The sequence below is a fragment of the Spermophilus citellus genome, assembly GCF_964194105.1.
Source record: "Spermophilus citellus genome assembly, chromosome: 14".
Classification (NCBI taxonomy): Eukaryota; Metazoa; Chordata; class Mammalia; order Rodentia; family Sciuridae; genus Spermophilus; species Spermophilus citellus.
In genome coordinates, this window is record NC_138194.1 from 102481446 (window position 1) to 102500984 (window position 19539).

Consider the following 19539-nt stretch of genomic DNA (forward strand, 5'->3'; position numbering starts at 1 on the left):
CCCCAGAGGAGCCACATGCCCTCCGATGTCACCCCCATTACTCTGCCTTTGGATTTGCCTGCTTGGATACTGCATAAGGACATCGTGGAGCACACGGCCACTGTGCCTGGCTTCTTCTGAGGCTCCTCCACGCTGTGGCTGGCCTTGAATGCCTCGCTGTCTCACCTGAACTGGTTTTCTGGGGCTTCAGGAGGGAGCTGGCACCTGGGACATGAGGCAGGGTGGGGAGAAGAAGGTGGCACTGCTGGCCACTCTCCCTGCCACTCTGGACCCTTCCACAGACTCAGGCTTATCCAGGTGACTTCCCCTGGCCAACAACGGTTCCATAGCCACTGGAGGCTTATCAAAGTGCTTGCCTGTTTCTGCCCACTCTCCTGGGACCCCCATCTCCTGGGGATGAGCCACTAGTTCCACCAAGAGAACCTGGATATCCAGGTAGCGAGAGGACCACCAGGGAAACGGGGCCTGGAAAGCACACATTCTTAAGCTCAGCAGAGCGCTCTGCACCATGAAGAGTGGCCAACGACACAGCCTCCACTAGAGCAGACTCCTTCAGCCGCAGTTCGCCTGCACCACTTGAAATCATTGGGCAGCAGCTAGGAGTGCTGCATGGCCCACACTGCTCAGCACCAAATCAATCTCAAACTGAAAATAAAAATGCATTTGCGTCAACTGGGGAAACCAAGTGTAAATCTGGTGACACTGAGAAGTGGCCATTTGTTGTGGTCATGATGCTGTGATTCAGATATATACCCAAGCCTTTATGGATCAAATATGGGGATTTGCCTCAAAATCCCCAGGTAAAGAAGTGAGATTAGATACCTCTCACAGTTGGCAAAAAGCACAGTGGACTCTCCTGCTTATGTGACATTTATGGGCATGTCTTAAAGCTTAAAGAAATACAACAGCTTTCTTGGGAAACTGAGGCAGGAGGATCACAAGTTAGAGATCCCATCTCAAAATTAAAGGGTGGAATGTAGCTCAGTGGTAGAACACCCAAGTTGGATCCCCAGCACCAATATATACTCACCATCGCCTAGCAGCACATGAGGGAATGACAGATGGAGTGGAATACAGCTACCCAGCCAGGAATCCCCTGGGCTAGCAGCCCACCCGAAGGGCTGCAGGCTGGGAGATGGGCAGTGGGGCTGCTGCCCTCCCTGGGGAGGTACACAGGGACACCCCACCAGGTTCTTAACTGGACTGTGTGCACAGCTGGAGTTCACAAGATCCTGTGGGTGAGGCCTGTGCTTCCTCCAGGCAGGGCCTGCAGCTTCATCAGGGCTGCCAGGGCTGGGAATGGGGCTGGCAGGGTTTCTCATCCAGAGCCATGATGGGACCCTCTGGCGAGGAGCCTGGCACACAGGTATGGGCCTAGATTTATTTCCCAGCATGTTTCTCCTGACCATAAAATTGAACAAGAAAAACCATGGAAACAAACACCTCAAGGAGAAGAGGGGAAAGCCAGAAACCCGCTCGAAGGGTTCAAAATTAGCCAGGAGCTGACAGAGGTAGGAAGGTCAGCAGGTACTGTGCAGCAGAAATGCAGCCCGGGAGGTCCTTGTGGGAACCCTTGTTTAACTCCTGGGAAATGAGGCAGTGACAGTAACTCCATTCATCTCCCCACTGTGCTGAGCTTAAATTCTAAGCCTCGAGCCTTGAGATGCAGTAAACATGAGCAACGCTATACACAATCTCACAGAATAAGCTGTTTTTCATGGTTACAGTAACAGAAGTCATGCTCCCAGCAGCACACTTACAACTCAGAAAGGGTTACCAAGAATAAGGCAAGTTTTCCATGATCACATGCACATAGAGCTGAAGCTGGAGCCGACTCTCCCAGAACAGTGGCGACATTCCAGCTCACTGAAGACGACTCCAACCCCACGGAGGGGCCAATGCAGATGGGACACGGGGCTCCCACCCATCACTCGGGGCAAGCTAGAACCAACTGTGACACACGCTTCCTGTGCTTTCAGTACAACATGAAGGAACAGTCAAACTGACCACTGTGTCCCACTAAGGTTGCACACATTTATAATTCTGGCACAGCAAGCTAATTCTATAATTAAAAAAAAAAAAAAACTTGAAAACAACCCAAATGTCTACTGAAAAATGACATAACAAATGTAGTACTTATGCCTGCAGTGGAATATCACATGTTCATAAAAAGGAGGGAAGCACTGATACACGCTATCCCTATGAACTTGAAAACACTTGGGCAGGTGTAGGGTCGTAGTCAGTGCTGGAGTGCTTGCCTAGTGCTTGCTAGGCAAGGCCCTGGGTTCAATCCCCAGCACCACCACCAAAAGAAAAGAAAACACCTGGACAACAGAAGCCAGCCACAGACCACCATGTGCTGCGTGCAGGCAACGTCACAACAGGGAAAGCCACTGAGGCGGGCACAGACCCAGCAGGCACCCTCCTCACTCTCTGGAGCAGCTGGAGAGTGACAATCTGGCAGATAACCCTCCCTTACTGGGACCCAAAGGGGGTTAGGGAATGACTGCTAAGGGGCATGGGACTTCCCTCTGGGGCAATGGACATCCTGAAGTGGGTAGGAGGTGGAGGATGCACAACCCTGGGTACACCCAGTGCCAACAGACACCTGACAGTGGGGGCAGATTGGTTTTGAGTGCCCTGCACACATATTTACAATGGACCCAACGACTGTCCTCAGCACTGAGCTCCTGCCCACCCTCCTGGCAAGGAACGGCCCTCCTCTGTGGAGACGACACCAGGAAGGCATGCCTGGCACCTAGAGTTCAGACCATCTAACCCGCACCCCAGCCCACACTGGAATCCGGGGCCTGGCCCACTCTTTCCTGAGGAGACAAAGCTGTGGTTTTTCCAGGTACCTGTGCTCTTCAGGACAATGATGCCACCCTTCCCATTCACTGCCATTCAATGTCACAGCCAATAAGTCCCCAGCTTCACAGCACAGGCCACTTCCCCAGAGTTCCTTCCTAAGAAAACTGCTACTAGGCTCTGCACACTCGTCAGTCCACCTTCATCCCCTGCAGTCTCGCTGCTTAATGACACCTCTATCCCTCTTACTGGTGCTACTAAGAACTCTGAGCTGCCCACAGGCTGGGCAGGCAGCCAAGCTGGCAGTAATGTGGGCAGACACCTCTCGCTTCTCAAAAGCCCACAGAGAAGTGGAGAGCTGCAGCAAGGTCACGGTCAGCAGCCACCAGCACGTCACCTGTGAAACTCACCCACAGCAGCCCTAGCCAAGAGAACTACCAGGTGCTGGACCCCACTGTGCAGACCAGGCAGTCAAATGAGGACAGTTAAGGGAGGAACACCTGCCAGATTATTACTCTCCATGATGAGAGGTTACCTGGTGGGTCACAGAACAATGTCCAGTCAACCCTGGCCCCTGAACAGGCCCTGTGGGACAGTCCATGGTAAAGAGCCCCCCAACTGGCCTTGACCCAGGACCTGGCCAGCCGGACTTGGCAGGTCCCACTAGGTGCAGTATGCCAGCCTCGTGGGCTCCAGCTCTTCTGTCCCCACAGCTCACTGCAGGCAGCTCTCACCACTCCCCAGCACCTCAGTTCCAGCAGGGCAGGGACCTGTGCCTCCCCAGATCCTAATACCATCTGGATCTTGTCCACACCTTACCTTGCGAGCTGAGGTGCTGAATGTCTACTGGCAATGGGCAAGGACGAGCAGGGCGGCAAAGCCAGGGCTCCAGCCCCTCCCCCAGGCCACCACATAGCGAGGCACAGACCCTGCTGCAAGACCTAACAGGTAAGGGGAAGGGAAGAGAACTGGGTTGCGAGCCAGCTGCTGCCCCAGCCACCTGGTGAGGCATCCAGCAGGGCCCAAGAAGTGGAGCTTCCACCAGCAGCAGAAGGGCCAAGGTCACACAGGCTAGGAGCCACATGGCACACGCTCTGCAATGCTGCTCAGTGGCCATGGGGACTTGGGGTGTCCCCATGCCCAGCTCCAGGGGTTGGGATGCTTTCTATATAGGACCAGCAACCTCTCAGATCCTCCAGAGAGGTGTGGGGGTCACAGCAGGCTAGCACAGGGTCCCCTCCCACTGTCACTGCTGCTCTCCCAGCCTGGGCTCCATCCACATCAGGCCTGTGGCTTCCACTGGGTCCCTTCCCTCTGCACAGTCCCCGGTATGGCTTCCCTCCCGGAAACTCTCCATTCCACCAGGCCTCCCCCGCCACTGTCCCTGCATGCTCTGCACAGAAGGCATGACGCTCTTTATCCGCACTTGTCTGTCACCACCCCATCACATCATAAGCTCCCTGTGGGCAGGAATGGTCTGTTTGGGTAACTGCTCTCTCTGCCACACCTGGAATAGGGCCCAGCACATAGTAGGTGCTTGATACAGTGAAAGGGATGACAGGAAGGAACTGACGTCCAGCAGAGAAGAACTGTAAAGACAGAACATAGGAGCAGAGAGGACTCTGCGAAAGGGCAGGGCACCACCCCAACAAAAGGCAATAAGGGTTCTGTTCTGGCCCCTGGGCTGGGACCATGGTGAGACCACACATGGCAGATCATGACTCCCAGTGACAGGGCTACCACCCAGAGGGCTGCCTGTGATGAGGGACCATGTAGGATGCACGCTCACACCTACCTCACTGCAGCAGGTCAGAGCCCACAGGCACAGACAAGCAGAACCATCCTGGAATCAGCCATCAAGTAGAGACCTTCCCAAACCCCACCCAGGCCTCCTGGTGGGCTTCCACATGGTCCTGGGAGGGAGGAGTATACTTTATTTTTGCATAGAGTGGAAGTGAGAACCAGGTAGGGCGGGTGGAGAGGAGGCTCTCTTTCCCCAACAGAGAAAAACACAGAAAGACCTAAGGAATCATCTCTGGGTAATCACCCAAGTCGAGGTGTACAGAAATGATCAGACACACCCAACGCATCACCACAGGAGACTTCTCCACAGAAAGCACATCCAAAATCCAGCACCCACGACCCCATTCCCCAAAGGTGCCCATTTTCAAAAGAAGGTCATCAAGATGAGCAAGGAGCAGCACTTCTTGGCCCCTGATCAAAAGGGGTTGGCGGCTCTTGATGACGAGGGCAGCCCTCTGGGCCACCTACTGCACTGGAGGCATAGGGAGGCCTCCAAGATTCCCCATGCAGCCCCAGAACACACAGCTGACAACAGACCCCAGGCAGGCTGCCTGCTCAGGCATCTAGGAAGCATGCTTATCAATCGGTGTGCAGCTTAACTAAGGGGCACATCTCTAAAATATCCTGGAATGAAGTACTCTCACTCACCATCAGATCGCTCTGTAGAGCAAAACAACAGAATTCAGGATGTTTCTAATTCATTATTACTGGGTGTGATCCACCCAGCCCAGGGGCTCATGGGGTCAAGGGCAGGTACCCACAGAACAGAGTGGAGCTGAACTCCCAGCACAGCACCTATCACCAGAATACACTTGCATCATAAAATGCCAGTTTAAACCAGGCATGGAGGTGCCTGCCTATAATCCCAGAGGCTCAGGAGGCTGAGGCAGGAGGATAGAGAGTTCAAAGCCTCAGCAGCTTAGCGAGGCCCTAAGTAACTCAGTGAGACCCTATCTCTAAATAAAATACAAAAACAGGGCCTGGGAATGTGTCTCAGTGATTAAGCACCCTTGGATTCATTCCCCAGTAACCCCCCCCCCCCCAATACGCCAGTTTACTTTGAAGTGTCTAGCTTGGAGCTGTACCACCACCAACCTCGAGCCCTCACCACCGTGTGAGGCAGAGAGCGGTGATCAGGCCTGGCAGCATTGCCCAGAGAAGAGGAGTGCTGGGCTGGGAGCCGGCTCCTTTCCCTGGGCAAGAGCAGGGTGGGGCTGGGCAGACAGTCTCAAGTGAACAAGTGACCTGCCCTCCAAAGAAAGTGGCAAAGTGCATGTTGCGATTATGAAATTCAAGCTGTGGCATGAAACCAGAATGGAAAACTGAAAACTAGAGACCTGTGCTCGCCACCATGGCTGAAGTCTTCTCGGCCCTCGGCCTCCTGAGGAGATGGGCTGAGCCACGAGGGGGACCGTGGTCCTGTGTGATGCGGTGTTGGTGCCTGGGAGGGGCGCTGTGTGCCATTATGAAATGCCACATGGCTCGCCAGGCAGCAGGGCACAGCTATCTGAATATTTTCTCAAGGCATGAGGTTTCCTCCGGCATGGAAACATTGGCAGCCTCAGGGACACACAGGAACCGCAACCAGGACACCTACAGAAATGTCAACATGGCCAGGTGTGGAGGACTGGTTGGTCTTTAGGGCCTGAGATAATTCAGTCCTCCCGCCGCTCTCTGGAGGCTTGTCGACAAGGCAACTCGACCCAGGTCAGAAGGCACTTCCTCCTCACAGTGGGTGCAGAGCAGGGCCTTGAAGACAACCCACAGCACAGGAAAAGGCCACTCACGCCAACATCAACAGCCAAGAGATCCTAATCAGCAACCAGATCTCTCCAGAACGCCTGGGGTCAGTGTATAACAGGCCCGGATGTTTAAAGGTAGCTTATAAATGTCTTTTAAGCCCGTTGTTTTTTCCTAGTATCAACAGCCCAGAATGGAGAGGGAGGTGGGCACACGTTCTACAAATACTGGACTTTCAGAATCCCTAATTTAGTGACCAGGACAGACTTCCTGTATTTTTGTGGAAGTTTGGCAAATCATCATGTTACCTCTGAGTTTATCCAGTTACTTCAGTTTAAACAACTACTTATCAAGTGCTTAACTCAAAAGATAGCAAACATCATTCACTTCAAAATACATAAAACCACACCAGGGAAAAGAGCTGAGCAAACAGGTGCGCCTCTGCCCTCTGCATGAGCAAACAGCCGTGCGCTGCTGCAGAGCTGCAGGATTAGAGGCCCGACCAGGTCCTCACCAGCCTGCCCCAGGAAGCCCCTGACCCAGAGTCAGGGCAGAAATGATCTCAAGATCTGGACTGCACTGCTTTAGGGATGCCACAACTTTTCCTTTTCCACTTCTTGTTATTATTGTGTTTTTTGTTGTTGTTGTTGTTTTTAGTTTATCCTTAAGGAAAAAAGTCTGGGCTTGGAGTGAAGCTCAGTGGTAGAGCCTTGCCTAGCTAGCATCACAAAGCCCTGGGCTCCATCACCAGCACCGGACGGGCGGGGGCAGGAGGTGCTACTGAATGCAAGTGTCATCCTACTCCAGCTCCTGCTCCTGAGGGCAAAGGAGTCCCGAGTCCACAAGCACAAGATGGAGCCAGATCTCAATGTGGTGGCGGGCTATGAAGGGATCACCTGACACACAGCCCAACCTCACCCACAGAAGTGGAAGCGAAGCATCTGCTTGCAGCCACGGTTCTGCAGCCACTGTACCAACAACACCCCTTTGCTCTGATGTGAAAAGGAGGAAAGTGGTAGAGAGCCAGGAGCCGGTTGTAAAAAGGCATTTTACCCTAGTACCCAGCTGGTGCCATCAGCCTTCACAGAAGCAGATGACAGTGACTTCAAGCACAGCCCCAGGAGACTGGTGGAGATCCCCAGGGAGCCCAGGGCCCTGCAGCATCAGTGGCATATAGTATACCACAGAGCATCACAAACCCATGGTTAAAACAACAAAAGAGTAAAACTCAACTCAGGGGCTGGGGCTGGGGCTCAGCAGTGTAGCGTTTGCCTCACATGTGTGAGGCCCTGGGCTTGATTCTTAACACTGCATATAAATAAACAACTAAAATAAAGGTCCATCAACAACTAAAAAATTTTTTTTAAATTTAAGTCAACATTCATTTATTCAAAACAGCATCCTAACATAATCTGTTCAGCTGACTGTTCTTTAATGAAAACGCTAAAAAATCCAAACCCACTAATTCTAAGTCAATTCTGTCCTTCTATTCCTTTATTAAGTTTGGTCTATTTCTAGGAATCCCTTATACAGTTCTGTAGGCCTGTTTTGACTCCTGCACAGCCACAGCCACCTCCTAGGTCTAACACATGAACTGCATAATCCAGACCATGTGGACAACAGTCAAGATACTAGAACCTGCAGGCACTGCTCAGGTCAGAATCCAGACTCGGCACGTATACCTGAGGCCTACAACTCAATTTGGAGAATAAACCAGTGACATGAAATTCAATCTTGTTCAGAGTTTTTTGTTATTGTTGTTTGTTTATTTAGTACCAGGGTTTGAAACCAAGGTTGCCTAACCACTGAGCCACATCCCTAGGCTTTTTTTAATATTTTACTTTGAGACAGGGTCTCCCTGAGTTGCTTAGGACCTTGCTAAGTTGCTCAGGCTGGCTTTGAACTTGCAATCCTCCTGCCTCAGCCTCTCAAACCTCTGGGATTATAGGCATGTGCCACCCGTGCCTGGCTCAGAGTTGTCTTTTAAAAACAAGACAACTCTGCTGCATGTCCATCTCTGGCCTTGCTAGAGACAGAATTGCGAGCCCAGCCCAGCGTCAGGCTTGAACTACATGCACTGCTGAGTTGCAGCACTAATGTGTCTGCTGTGCCTCTTCTGCAGCTTTGTTTCGAAGACAACTTTAACAACATCCAAGCAAACACTGGGACCAAATGCTGGTAAAGTCACTTAGAAGAACAAAAGAATACTGTTCCCGTACAAAGAAGGACATTTTATGAGACATATGCTGCCATCACTCTTCTGAACCAACATGCACTCCCCACCTACAGTCTTGATCCCTACCTCAGAACACGATGGAGATGGCGCCGAAGCATGGCCCATGCAATGAGTCTTTTGGATGAACAGACAGCTCACACTGTCACAGCTCCTATGTCCCCTGGTCTAAGCCCAGGTGGGACTCCCCAGGGAACCCCAACTCCACCTCACCAGCACCCCTGCTCTACCCAGGCAGCACCGGCGCCACTTTCAGACCCCAGCAGGAGCAGCCCCCTCAATGAATCTGTGGCATCCCTTCCACCCACCAGGCACTTCCTGGGCACCAGGAGACTACTCACACATTTATTCATTTCCCTTCATATCATGATTAGTTATTATGATACTATAAACTAGTTTATATATAATACACATAAACTACTATATCACTTTACCATATATAATACAATGCATTATATTATTCTGAGTCATGATACAAAATTTTGTACTAATATTAAATTTTTATATTAACAATTTTATAGCACAATAATTAACAATAATAACAGGAACTATTATCCTAGTTTTACAGAACTAGACACAAGCCCAAAGAGCTGAAGTGATGAGCAAGGCCAGAGCGGAGTCCAGGGACCAATGGCCCACTGTCCAGGGCTCAACCCTCTCCACTGGACCCAGAGTCCACACAGCATGGTCCCCCTGTATCTGACTCCAAGGAAATGTCACAGTACAAAGCAACACTCTGCTCTCAGCTTCTACTGTGCTAGATGCTAGGGACACAGTCAGGGTAGGGCCCAGCCCTTAAGCAGCGAGACAGGACATCAAATCATCCCCTACACTATTAGGGATTAACAAGCATGCTGCAGTCAACAGAGAGCTCTAGGAATACATGCTGAGTGTCCGTGATGAGGCAGGCAGAGCACCTGCTGTATACCAGCTACTCCTCTGTGACTCACAGTAACTGTGAGGAGAGCACTGTGGTTATGGCACCACACCAAACAGGAGATGGGGAGTTTCTAGGCACCAACGCCACAGCTGGGACACCACTGCCCCATGCACAGCCCCTCCTCATGGGTGCCCACCATCTTATCTGAGTGCAGTCATCAGCTTTTTAAAGTGCAGAAAGCCTGCTTCCATCAGGACAAGTAAGCAGCACTGAGAAATGCTCAAGATATTAGGTAGAAAGAAAAGAACAGCAGGGTGTGGTGGTTCACGCCTGTGATCCCAGAAACTTGGGAGGTTGAGGCAAGAGGATTGATTGTAAGTTCAAGGCCAGCTTCAGCAACTTAGCAAGATCCCGTCTCAAAATAAAAAGGGCTGGGCATGTGGCTCAGTGTTAGGCACGCTGGGTTAAATCCCCAAAAAGAAACTGAAAAGTAAGCTGATCTATATCTATGCACACACAGGAAAAGATCTGCAAATAAATACATCGGGTCAACAGCTGTTTCTCGCAGGTGATTATTAAAGGCTATTGTTTCTTTTTATTTACCAATCATCTAAATTCTCTGGGAAGAGTGTGTTTTCCTCTTTATTAAAGAGAACAACTTAAAAAAAGAAAACCAAATTAAAGCAAAACAGTGCATACCCACGCAACCGAACAGGAAGAGTGTGCTGGGAGCCTGGAGAGCCTGCGCCTCCTGACCCAAGATAAGATTGCCTGGGGCCTCACCCTGCAGAGACTGACCACATGGGCAGTGCCGCCCCTACTCCAGCAGCTGCTGCTGCTCCTGGGTCACCATCCAGGCTCAAGCACATACTTGGCAGTGGCGCCAGAGGCAACTCTAACCTTCAGGGACAACACCAAAAACAAGTCCACGGGGTCAGAAGTAAGGCCTCCTCAGACTGGTTCAGTTCTAACTGCAACGCGAGAAGACACACGGGAGGACCCAAGCCGTGGCAAAGAGGAATGTCCTCTGGCATCCGTGCAATTCAGAGAGAAGGGAGCACAGCCAGCCGAGGAGCACCAGGGACAGGGTGGGCAGGAAGCCCCGGCCATGCCAGCCTCCCAGGTGCATGTCGTCTCTGAAGGCCTGGCCACTGAAGACCAAGGGCTCCACACACACCAGATTCTCACAGGAACACTGGCTGGCAATCCTGAAGTACTGTGTGTACCCTGGGTTTGAACAAGTAGGCAAACTACTGTGGGTGAGGAGAAACCAGGCATTTTCTGATAAAGAAGTTATAACAAGCAGCAGGAAGGCCAGTGTGACTCAAATCAGAAATACTCACATGAACTGTGGATTTTAATATTAACACAGAAGGATAAATATAGAAGTGTGTACGCACATCTATCATTTATACAGGATTTCCTGGCTGTGTCCACCCAGAGGACCAGGTCACTCCAGCAGCCACAGCATGCCAGTACCCAGATCTCCAATAAAAGGAACAAGAGCTCGCTGATGACATGGACTGCAAAGGACAAACCCAAGACAGGCTTGGAGCATCTTAACAGTGAAAAGGGAGGTATACAATGTTACAGAATGTGAGGGGCACCGTGCACCCACAGGGACCCACCAGAAAGAGTACTCAGTTCAAGGTTGCAAGTGACACGGCGGGCTGAGGAGCTGTCAGTCAACCACACAGCAGTGTGTTGGAAAGGGTCCAGAAACAGAAGGTAGTCAGACAAATTGGCAAGTGGGCATCCATCTGCAGGCCGGGGCTGAGCACTATGAGAGGCGGATGTCCAGGTTTCCACGGTGGTCCCAAGACTGGGCAGGATGAAGACATTGGGCTAATCAGCAAACTCCAGGTTACATTACTATGGCCACTTTCTGTAAGCCAAAATCATTTCAAGTGGTTCAATGAAGAGTCAAGGAGCTGGGAGCTGGGGTGCAGTGCAGTGGTGGAGCATGTGCAAGGCCCTAGGTTCAGTCCCCAGCACCAAGAAAAGTCAGGAATTAAATGACATGCTTCAAGGAATCACGGAGGGTGGGGATGAGCAGGCTGCACTAATCCCATAGCTGTAAGGGTCACATGGTGGGTCTCAGAGTTTCTCACCTATTAGTGTATATTATAACTTTTCCACAATAAAAAGACCTTTAAAATATTTTTTTCAAAGTTTACCAACAACATAAATCTGGTCTCTGATCAGTGAGTCACACCATCTAAGGCAAAATCACAGAACCTGGGGACACACTCTGACCCACCTGTTCAGTCCAAGGCACCTCTCCCTGCCTCGCTCCCACCTGCCACTGGCGGGGGGCCTTGTAAAGGCACTGTGCATCTGACATTCCGGAGGAGCTGGCCAGAGCTGGCCATTCCTGGCCACTCTCTGACCCTCACAGACCCTCACTTGGCAGGAGACGGTACCCTTCACACCACGTGCTGTGAAAGATACCTGGAACTTCGTATGGATGCCAGTGACCCCTCGATTCACAACTGTACTCACAAGTCAGTGAGCCCCCAAGGCAGCAGCCAATCTGCATTTCCCAGCCCCAGGCATGATGTCTAGGATATAGCTGGCACTCGGTGCTTGTAAGAATGAGCTGCTTTGACATTAGACCCCAGGATTGAATCAGGATTCTTTTTTGGGGGGCGGGGGCCTGTTATGTTGACTTTTCTGTATTCACCTGGTTGTCTGAGTTCCAAATACTACACTCTGGCATAAAGAAATCAATGTGCCTTACATCTCTTAGGTTGGTCTAGGAAAAAAAAATGCATGAATTTAACATTTTCCCCAGCTTGGTGACTAATAAAATCTGTCACAAATGGTTTACTACTTAAAAAGTTCACTTTTTTAAAGACGTGAGGTGCCAATAACAAGTGTTGGCAAGGATGTAAAGAAACCAAAATTTTCGTGTTGCATGGAAACACGAAATAGCACAAGCATGGGGAAAACAGCTCAGCTGTTCCTCACAAAGCTGCACACAGCAGTCACCACACAGCCCAGCAATTCCACTCCCTGCTGTACACCTGCACACACAAAAAACCAGGTTCACACAAAAATTTGTACCCAAATGCCAAAGGTAGAAATAACAAAAATGGATGGATAAACTTGGTATAACCATATGATGGAATATTATTTGGCAATTAAAAAAAGGAAGTTCAGAGCTGGGCATGGAGGTTTGTGCCTATAGTCCCAGCCACACAGGATCCATGGCCCAAGGATCACTTGACACCAGCCAGGGCCACATGGCAATACCCCATCTCAAAAAAAAAAAAAAAAAAAAAAAAAGAGAAGCGGCTGGTGTGGTGGTGCACAACTGCGATCCCACAACTCCACAGGCTGGGGCAGGAGGACCACAAGTCTGAGGCTCTAAGCAACACAGTGAGATCCTGTCTCAAAACATAAAAAGGGCTGGAGATGTAGCTCAGTGGTAAAGAGAAAAAGGAGGGGAGGAGAAAGAAATTTAGTTCTGATACATGCTCAAATGCACCCCTTGAAAATACACTGCTAAGCAAAAAACAGCCAGACACAAAAGGCCATTCACTGTCTGTCATCCATGATCTTAGGAAGAGGTGGATCCACACAGTCAGAGCAGACTCGTGATTTCCAGAGGCTGGGGGTGGGGGGGTCAGAATGGAGTGACTGCTCCGTGGGTACCATTAAACCTTTTCTTTAAATTGTTTTTTATTTGTTTTAATTAGTTATACATGACAGTAGAATGCATTTATGAATTTTGATATATCACACATAGGTGGGGTATAATTTCTCACTTTCCTGAGGGTACATGCTGCAGAATCATATTTGTCATGTAGTCACATATACACATACAGTAATAATGGCTGTTTCATTCTTAAATGTTTTTAAAATGGCTATGATGCATGAATTTCACCTCAATTTTTCTTAAATACACATTTTGAAATAACTTTTTGCCTCTGAAACATGGACCATTTTTCTTTTCCCTCTGCTAACAATACAGACCCACTTGGACGAGCCAACACAAGCACATCAGTAGAAGCCGAGACTTGTATTGAGTCAGACTCAGCCCATGCTGGGAAGGCCCAAGTGGGAAACAGGCCGTGTCTGGGAGGCCAGAGCTGAGCTGGCAACTGTCCACAGCAGGGCTTAGGAGGCCATTCTATAACATGAACCTAAAAATACTTTATTCTGATTTTTTAAAAAGGAAGCTAGGCTTGGTGGCCCACGTCTGTAATCCTAGCAGCTCGGGAGGCTGAGGCAGGAGGATCCTTGAGTTCAAAGCCAGCCTTCAGCAAAAGCAAAGTGCTAATCAACTCAGTGAGATCCTGTCTCTAATAAAATACAAAATAGGGCTGGGGATGTGGCTCAGTGGTCGAGTGCCCCCGAGTTCAATCCCCAGGACCAAAAATAAAGGGTAAAAATAAAATAGAAATCACACTTCAAATAAATTGTCACTGAGTGATACCTGGAACCATGGGAATGCTCAGGAAGGCTGGGTCTTACAAACCACAACTTAAACTTCATTCCTGAGTGGGTCTGCAGGGAGGGCAGGGCCAGGCACAGGGCACACCCTCCCCGCCCTGCCAGTGGCACACACTGATAGTGCGCCTGTCCAGGAAGCCCCTCCTCAGCACAGGGCTCCAGGCAGCAGGTTCTTACCAGGTGAGAGGATGCTGTGGAATGAAAGAAACTCAAATCCCTCCAGGGCCAGCCTTAAAGAGACAGAGAGAGAGCGAGCCAGACACAGACGCACGTAACTGTTGCCTCTCAAGATTCTGGGCATTTTTTATATTTACTTCACAGCATTTATCTTTCATAAGAAAATTCTTCAAATAAGAATCTCCCTCCAAGACACCCATTTTTTTGTCTTCGTTCACCTCCAAGCTCTTGGCAGAGGGCAGGCAGCTCACTGGGCTCAGATAATGGAAAAACAGAACTGCTGTCAGGGGACTGCCATATCCCCATGAAACACCAACCCCCATTCAGTCTCCCCGAGTCATGTTCCAAGTCTGGGAGGCCAGAGCTGAGCTGGCAACTGTCCACAGCAGGGCTTAGGAGGCCATTCTATAACATACCCAGGCCCAGAGGGCCCGCTGCCTGGCTCAGAGAAGCCCCGGGTCACCACAGCTGATCCATATAAGAAGGAAGGCAGGCACCACCATGGTCACAGCTTTACAGATATGGAGCACTGACAGGCCCTCAGCTTCCTGCTGTGCCCTGAGGGCACAGCCCTGGACAGCAGCGAAAGCAGTCGGGCCACCATGTGTGACAGGGTGGCATGCCCATGCCACTACACCTGGAGCTGCTGAGCTCCACACAGAGGTGGGAAGGAAGGAGCCGCCTCACTGCCGTTAAGGTCTCAGGACTTGACCTGCCCTGCCGTCCTCTCCACATCCCCTCAACGACTGGCCATGTCCAGTGGGATGGACGGGTTCTGCCTCCTGCCCTGCACAGCCGGGCGGAGGGAGCCCACTGCCACCCAGAACCTAGACAACGCAGGGGTGGCCCCACAAGGGAAGGCACCCAGGGACCAGACAGCTGCCTGCGGGATTCTCCAACACGGGGACAAGTTCTAATGCACAGATTTAACTTTTAAATAAACTTTCAAACTTTTTAATCAATTTAAAGTAGTCAAAAAGAAGATACCATTGGGGCTGGAGTTGCGGCTCAGCCCAGAGGCTCGCCTGGCATGCCAGAGGCCCTGGGTTCCATCCTCAGCACCAAATATAAGTAAATAGATAAAATAAAAAGATCCATTAACAACTAAAAAATATTTTTTAAAAAAGAAGAAGACACATTAGATCCTGGGAAGCAGACAAGGGTGACCATGAGGATCCTCAGGCAGCAAAGGGTTTACAGCAGGAAGAGGACACAAACCGCTGTAAGGCAGCACACCCACTAACGTAAACAGGCAACGTGCACTCAATGGGTCTTTTCTCCTGTGTTTCTTAGAATCACCTTAAAACTTGGCCTAAGAAACCTTACCCCGTGCTTCTTCCTCAGCTTCAGGTGGCCATAAAGCTGGCTTCTGTGCCTCCCCACCCCAGCCACTGCTCCTTGCTCAGCCAGCTACAGCCTGTCACCACCTGCTCAGCGCCGGGGTCCCCACTGTCCACACAGCCCAGAATGCCCTCCCTCAGCTGCCCCTGCCTGCAGCCCTCCCCACTCAGGTCCCAGCAGCGTCCGCCTTCAGTCACACGCTGGCTTCCCTTTTGCCCTCAAAATCCCAACAGCTGACCAGGGAAACTAATTTGAAGAAGTAGAATTTAAAAATACAAATGCCAGTGCTGGGGATATAGCTCAGCTGATAGGGTGCTGCCTAGCATACACAAGGCCCCAGGTTCCACCCCTAGCACCAAAAAAAAAAAAAAAAAAAAAAAAAAATCTGCATGCCACATCTTTGAAGTAGCGGAGCCCAGTGATGGGGGGTCAACAGCAGGAGCCACAAGACAACCAAGAGCCCTGCATGCTGGTGAAGAAGGTGCTAAGACAAATAGGAAAACTGCTTCAGTCAGGCTACCGCTCACTACTCACCTGCAGCAATGCACACGGGACTGAGGGGCATGCCGCAACACACCAGAGGACAAGCCAGCCAGGTCCAAACTGCGGGAAACCTAACAGCACAACCCGGCCAGTGTCCTCCACAAATAAACAGTAAGGCTGGGGAGAACAGGAGAAAGCCACAGTACCTGCATCACACTTCAGCCACTGTGGGATTCCCACCCCATGAGAAATCCAGCAACTGGAACTCTGTTGCCCCAGGGAGCATCAGCTCTCAGGGGCCTGTGCACAGGGAGGGAGGCAGAACCACACACCATCACAGGGACACCTTCGGGAACACTCGTAATAGAGTGAAGAGCACCTGGCACACAACGCACTCCTGTATCCCAGCCACTCGGGGAGCTGAAGCATGGGGATTCCAAGCTGGAGGCCAGCCTGAACAACAAGACCCTGTCTCAAAAAATAAAAAGGGCCGCACACCTGTAATCCCAGTGGTTCAGGAGGTGAGACAGGGGGATCGCGAGTTCAAAGCCAGCCTCAGCAATGGTGAGGCACTAAGCTACTCAGTGAGATGCTGTCTCTAAATAAAATACAAAACATTGGGCTGGGGATGTGGGTCAGTGGCCGTGTGCCCCTAAGTTCGATCTCTGATACTCAAAAAACGGGGGACTGGGGGCTGAAATTGTAGCTGAGCGGTAGAGCACCCTGGGTTCAATCTGTAATACCCAAAATAAAATTCAACAGCAGCAGCAGCAGGACAAGCCACACAGATGTTGGCTGGTGTGAGGACATGCACACATGCTCTTCCAGGTCCTGAGAAGGCTCGGCCGGCCAGTCCCACCACTGAGATGCCTCTGATGCCTCCTCCAGGCAGGTGTGCCTGCTTTCACAGCACCCCGTAGTCTACTCTCACCGGGCAGTACATTCAGCTGGTGCCCTCCCCTGCTGCGCCTCTCCTGGGATCCTCCCAGGCTCAAAGTCAGGCCATTGTGCCCCACCAGTCCTCAAGGCACACCTGGGCCCTTGGCCTCCCTCCCTCCCCTCCTCTAGTCCTTGCTTTTTGCTTCAGGGACCCCCTCCCCAGCACACAGTGGGATTTCTCCTGCAGTAGGCACAGACATATTTGCAACTTGAGTGTGGCATGTTTGGAATGTCCGTCCCCCAGAACATGGTGCGAGGCCTCTTCTCCATTGCTCCTTGTGAGCTGGCACCCACCCTGCCCTTTAAAAGTCCCTTGCAAATGGTATTTTCTTTGAAAAGCATTTCCTGGGTTTTCCAACCAGGATTCCCACCCTCTCTCTGCGAAACTGTCCCAGTTCCTACGTTCCAATGCCAGGTGCTAGTGTGGCCAGCTGCATCCACAGGGTCCTCCTCAAATGTTCCAGAGCATCTCAAGAGAACACACTGCACTCCTCAGGGGAGTCAACAGAACAGGGACCTCTCCCACCTGAGTGCGCTCCTGACTGCCCCTCCCCCCAAAGCTCTGGATGCCTCTGAAAAGGGTAAGCTGTAATTTTCTGTCTCAGGTGCTAAGAAAATTCTCAAGGCTAACACAAGCACACTCAAAACAAGCCACCTGTTTTAATATTCAGTGAGCAACAGCACCCTTGCGGGGGAAAAAGGTGTTCCCAGTGAGGTCTCCCTGCCAGTCACCCTATGTCCCATCTAGAGCCACTGTAGGGAAACCACACAGTGCACTGCCCTTCAGTCCTACCCAGCTGTGACCAGTGGTATGATCTGGGGACATAACATGGCACTCTTTCACCAATGTTCCTGACCCCGTGGGTAGGCAAGGCTGGTCCCCAACTCCAGCCAGCAGCCAACTGCAGGTGCTGCATCACATTGAGCAGGGCTTGGGGCCCAGGCATTGAGGCCATACTGTCACATCCCCAAGACACACCTTACCAAGGAGCACAGGCACAAGCACTTGGCAAATGCTACCCAGCTGAGACCTCATTTCTATTCCTCCCTTCTTGCAAAGTAAAGACCCAGAGGTCGACAATGGAGCACAGAGGTGGGAAGGAGACCCTCCTGCCCTTGGGCTGCACCTGCAGGGTAAGCAGCCACAGCGGGCAGGAAAAAACAGTTGCACCAGCACCCCATCTGGTCAATGTGATCCACGTGCCCCACCATGCTCTCCATTCTCCATAAGGAGAGCAGGAGACTGAGGGTCCAAGAGGCACCTGGCCTGTGACCAGGCTCACTGAGAGGCACTGAGGGGAGGCACTCCAAGGCCTGACTCCCTGGCTTTCTCCAAGTGCACCTCCTCTCCCGGGGCTTCTCCTCAGCTTCGCCCACTCTTTTCTTGCATCACTCTATTAAATGATGCGACCACCTGCTAGAGCTAAAGTCTGGGGAAGCTGCCATCTCTGCGAGCCTGGCTCAGCTTCCTCACTCATGGCTCTGCCAGCTACATGGCTTTCTCAGGTAAGAACTGTGCTAAGGACTCCCAGAGCATCAAGTGCCACGTGAAGGGAGCATCAGTCACTGTTCCTGAGGCGCAGAGGCAGCCACCAACACAGTGCCTAGAGCGCACCACCCTCACCAGCACCAGCCCCCTTCCTGTCTTGAAGGGGCTCAGGCAAAGCAAGACTGAGGGTGTGAGCACCTGAGTTGGGGTTGCAGGGTCCTCCTGCTGTCAAAGTCCAGGAAATAGCCCAAGCAGGACGCCCCAGTGAGTCCTCAGTCATGGCGATAAGCACACAGGGTTCAAGCTCCCCCAAAAGATGGCCATCAGGTCGTGAGACAAAAATCCCAATGGTTACATTATTTTACTTTAGGATTCAAACTTGAAAAAACATCTCCAATGGCTTTTTGACCTTTTTGTGTGTAACTGCCAGAAATTTCTTCTTGTTGCCTTCTTTACACAAAGTATGCCCTAGAGTTCACGGTGGAAGCACCCAAAATAGCTTGGAGAACCCCAGAAACACTGCCATTGGGTCACTGTTGTAGAAGGATGCTCAGGAGATGGGAGTAGCTCACAGTAAGAGAAACGTGGCTCAGGAACCACCGGGACTCTGAGTCTGGCTGTTTCTCACTCTTGCTAGAGTTCTGTTTGATTCAGGCCACAGGTTCTTAAACACGGAGGCAGCACAGTCTCCACTGCACTTGCTCCCCCGCAGCAGTAACCCTGAGAGGTCTTCTCAGGCTTGCTCATGGACACCAGGAGCCACAAACTGCAGTGCATACAGTATCCAAGCCCAGCAGTCAGACCTCTGAGCTTTTCTGAAAAGATGCCCAGGTCACCTGACTGATGACCCAGCTCTCTAGGCTGTGCCCAGGTTTCCTCTGTGGCCTGGCTGAGCAAGGTGTCCCCGGAGTGGGCTCTGGCCCATTTCCTACCTCCTTTCCCCACCCCACTTCCAGCACCAGTGGGTCCCAAGCTCCACCACATAGCAATCATCTGGGACAGGCAGAGCCCACTCCCTGGGCCTTCACGTACCTCTGGAGCCACTGCCCAGGTCACTCTGCCCAGGGCTGGGTGTGCCTGAGGCCAGCTGGGGACCAAGGAAAAGTATCACTGACCCTGGAGCCCCACGCCCATACCACATCTCCCAGCCTTTCTGAGCCCATTTCTAGTACCAGCTTCAGCCCTGCC

General features: G+C 51.4%; 2 protein-coding genes across 3 annotated transcripts in view; one reads left to right on the plus strand and one right to left on the minus strand.

The window, feature by feature from the left end:
* The window catches only part of CHRAC1 (chromatin accessibility complex subunit 1), a 237913-nt gene that overhangs the window by 76776 nt on the left and 141598 nt on the right, over positions 1 to 19539 (plus strand). The window lies entirely within an intron of this gene.
* The window catches only part of AGO2 (argonaute RISC catalytic component 2), an 87635-nt gene that overhangs the window by 59948 nt on the left and 8148 nt on the right, over positions 1 to 19539 (minus strand). Inside the window, exon 1 of one of the 2 annotated variants that reach the window (XM_081265627.1) lies at positions 4604 to 4695. The exons of the other annotated variant lie outside the window; for it this stretch is intronic. The gene's annotated coding sequence lies outside the window, so the exon portion shown is untranslated. Of the gene's footprint in view, positions 1 to 4603; positions 4696 to 19539 lie in introns of those variants that run through there. 2 annotated transcript variants of the gene reach the window in all.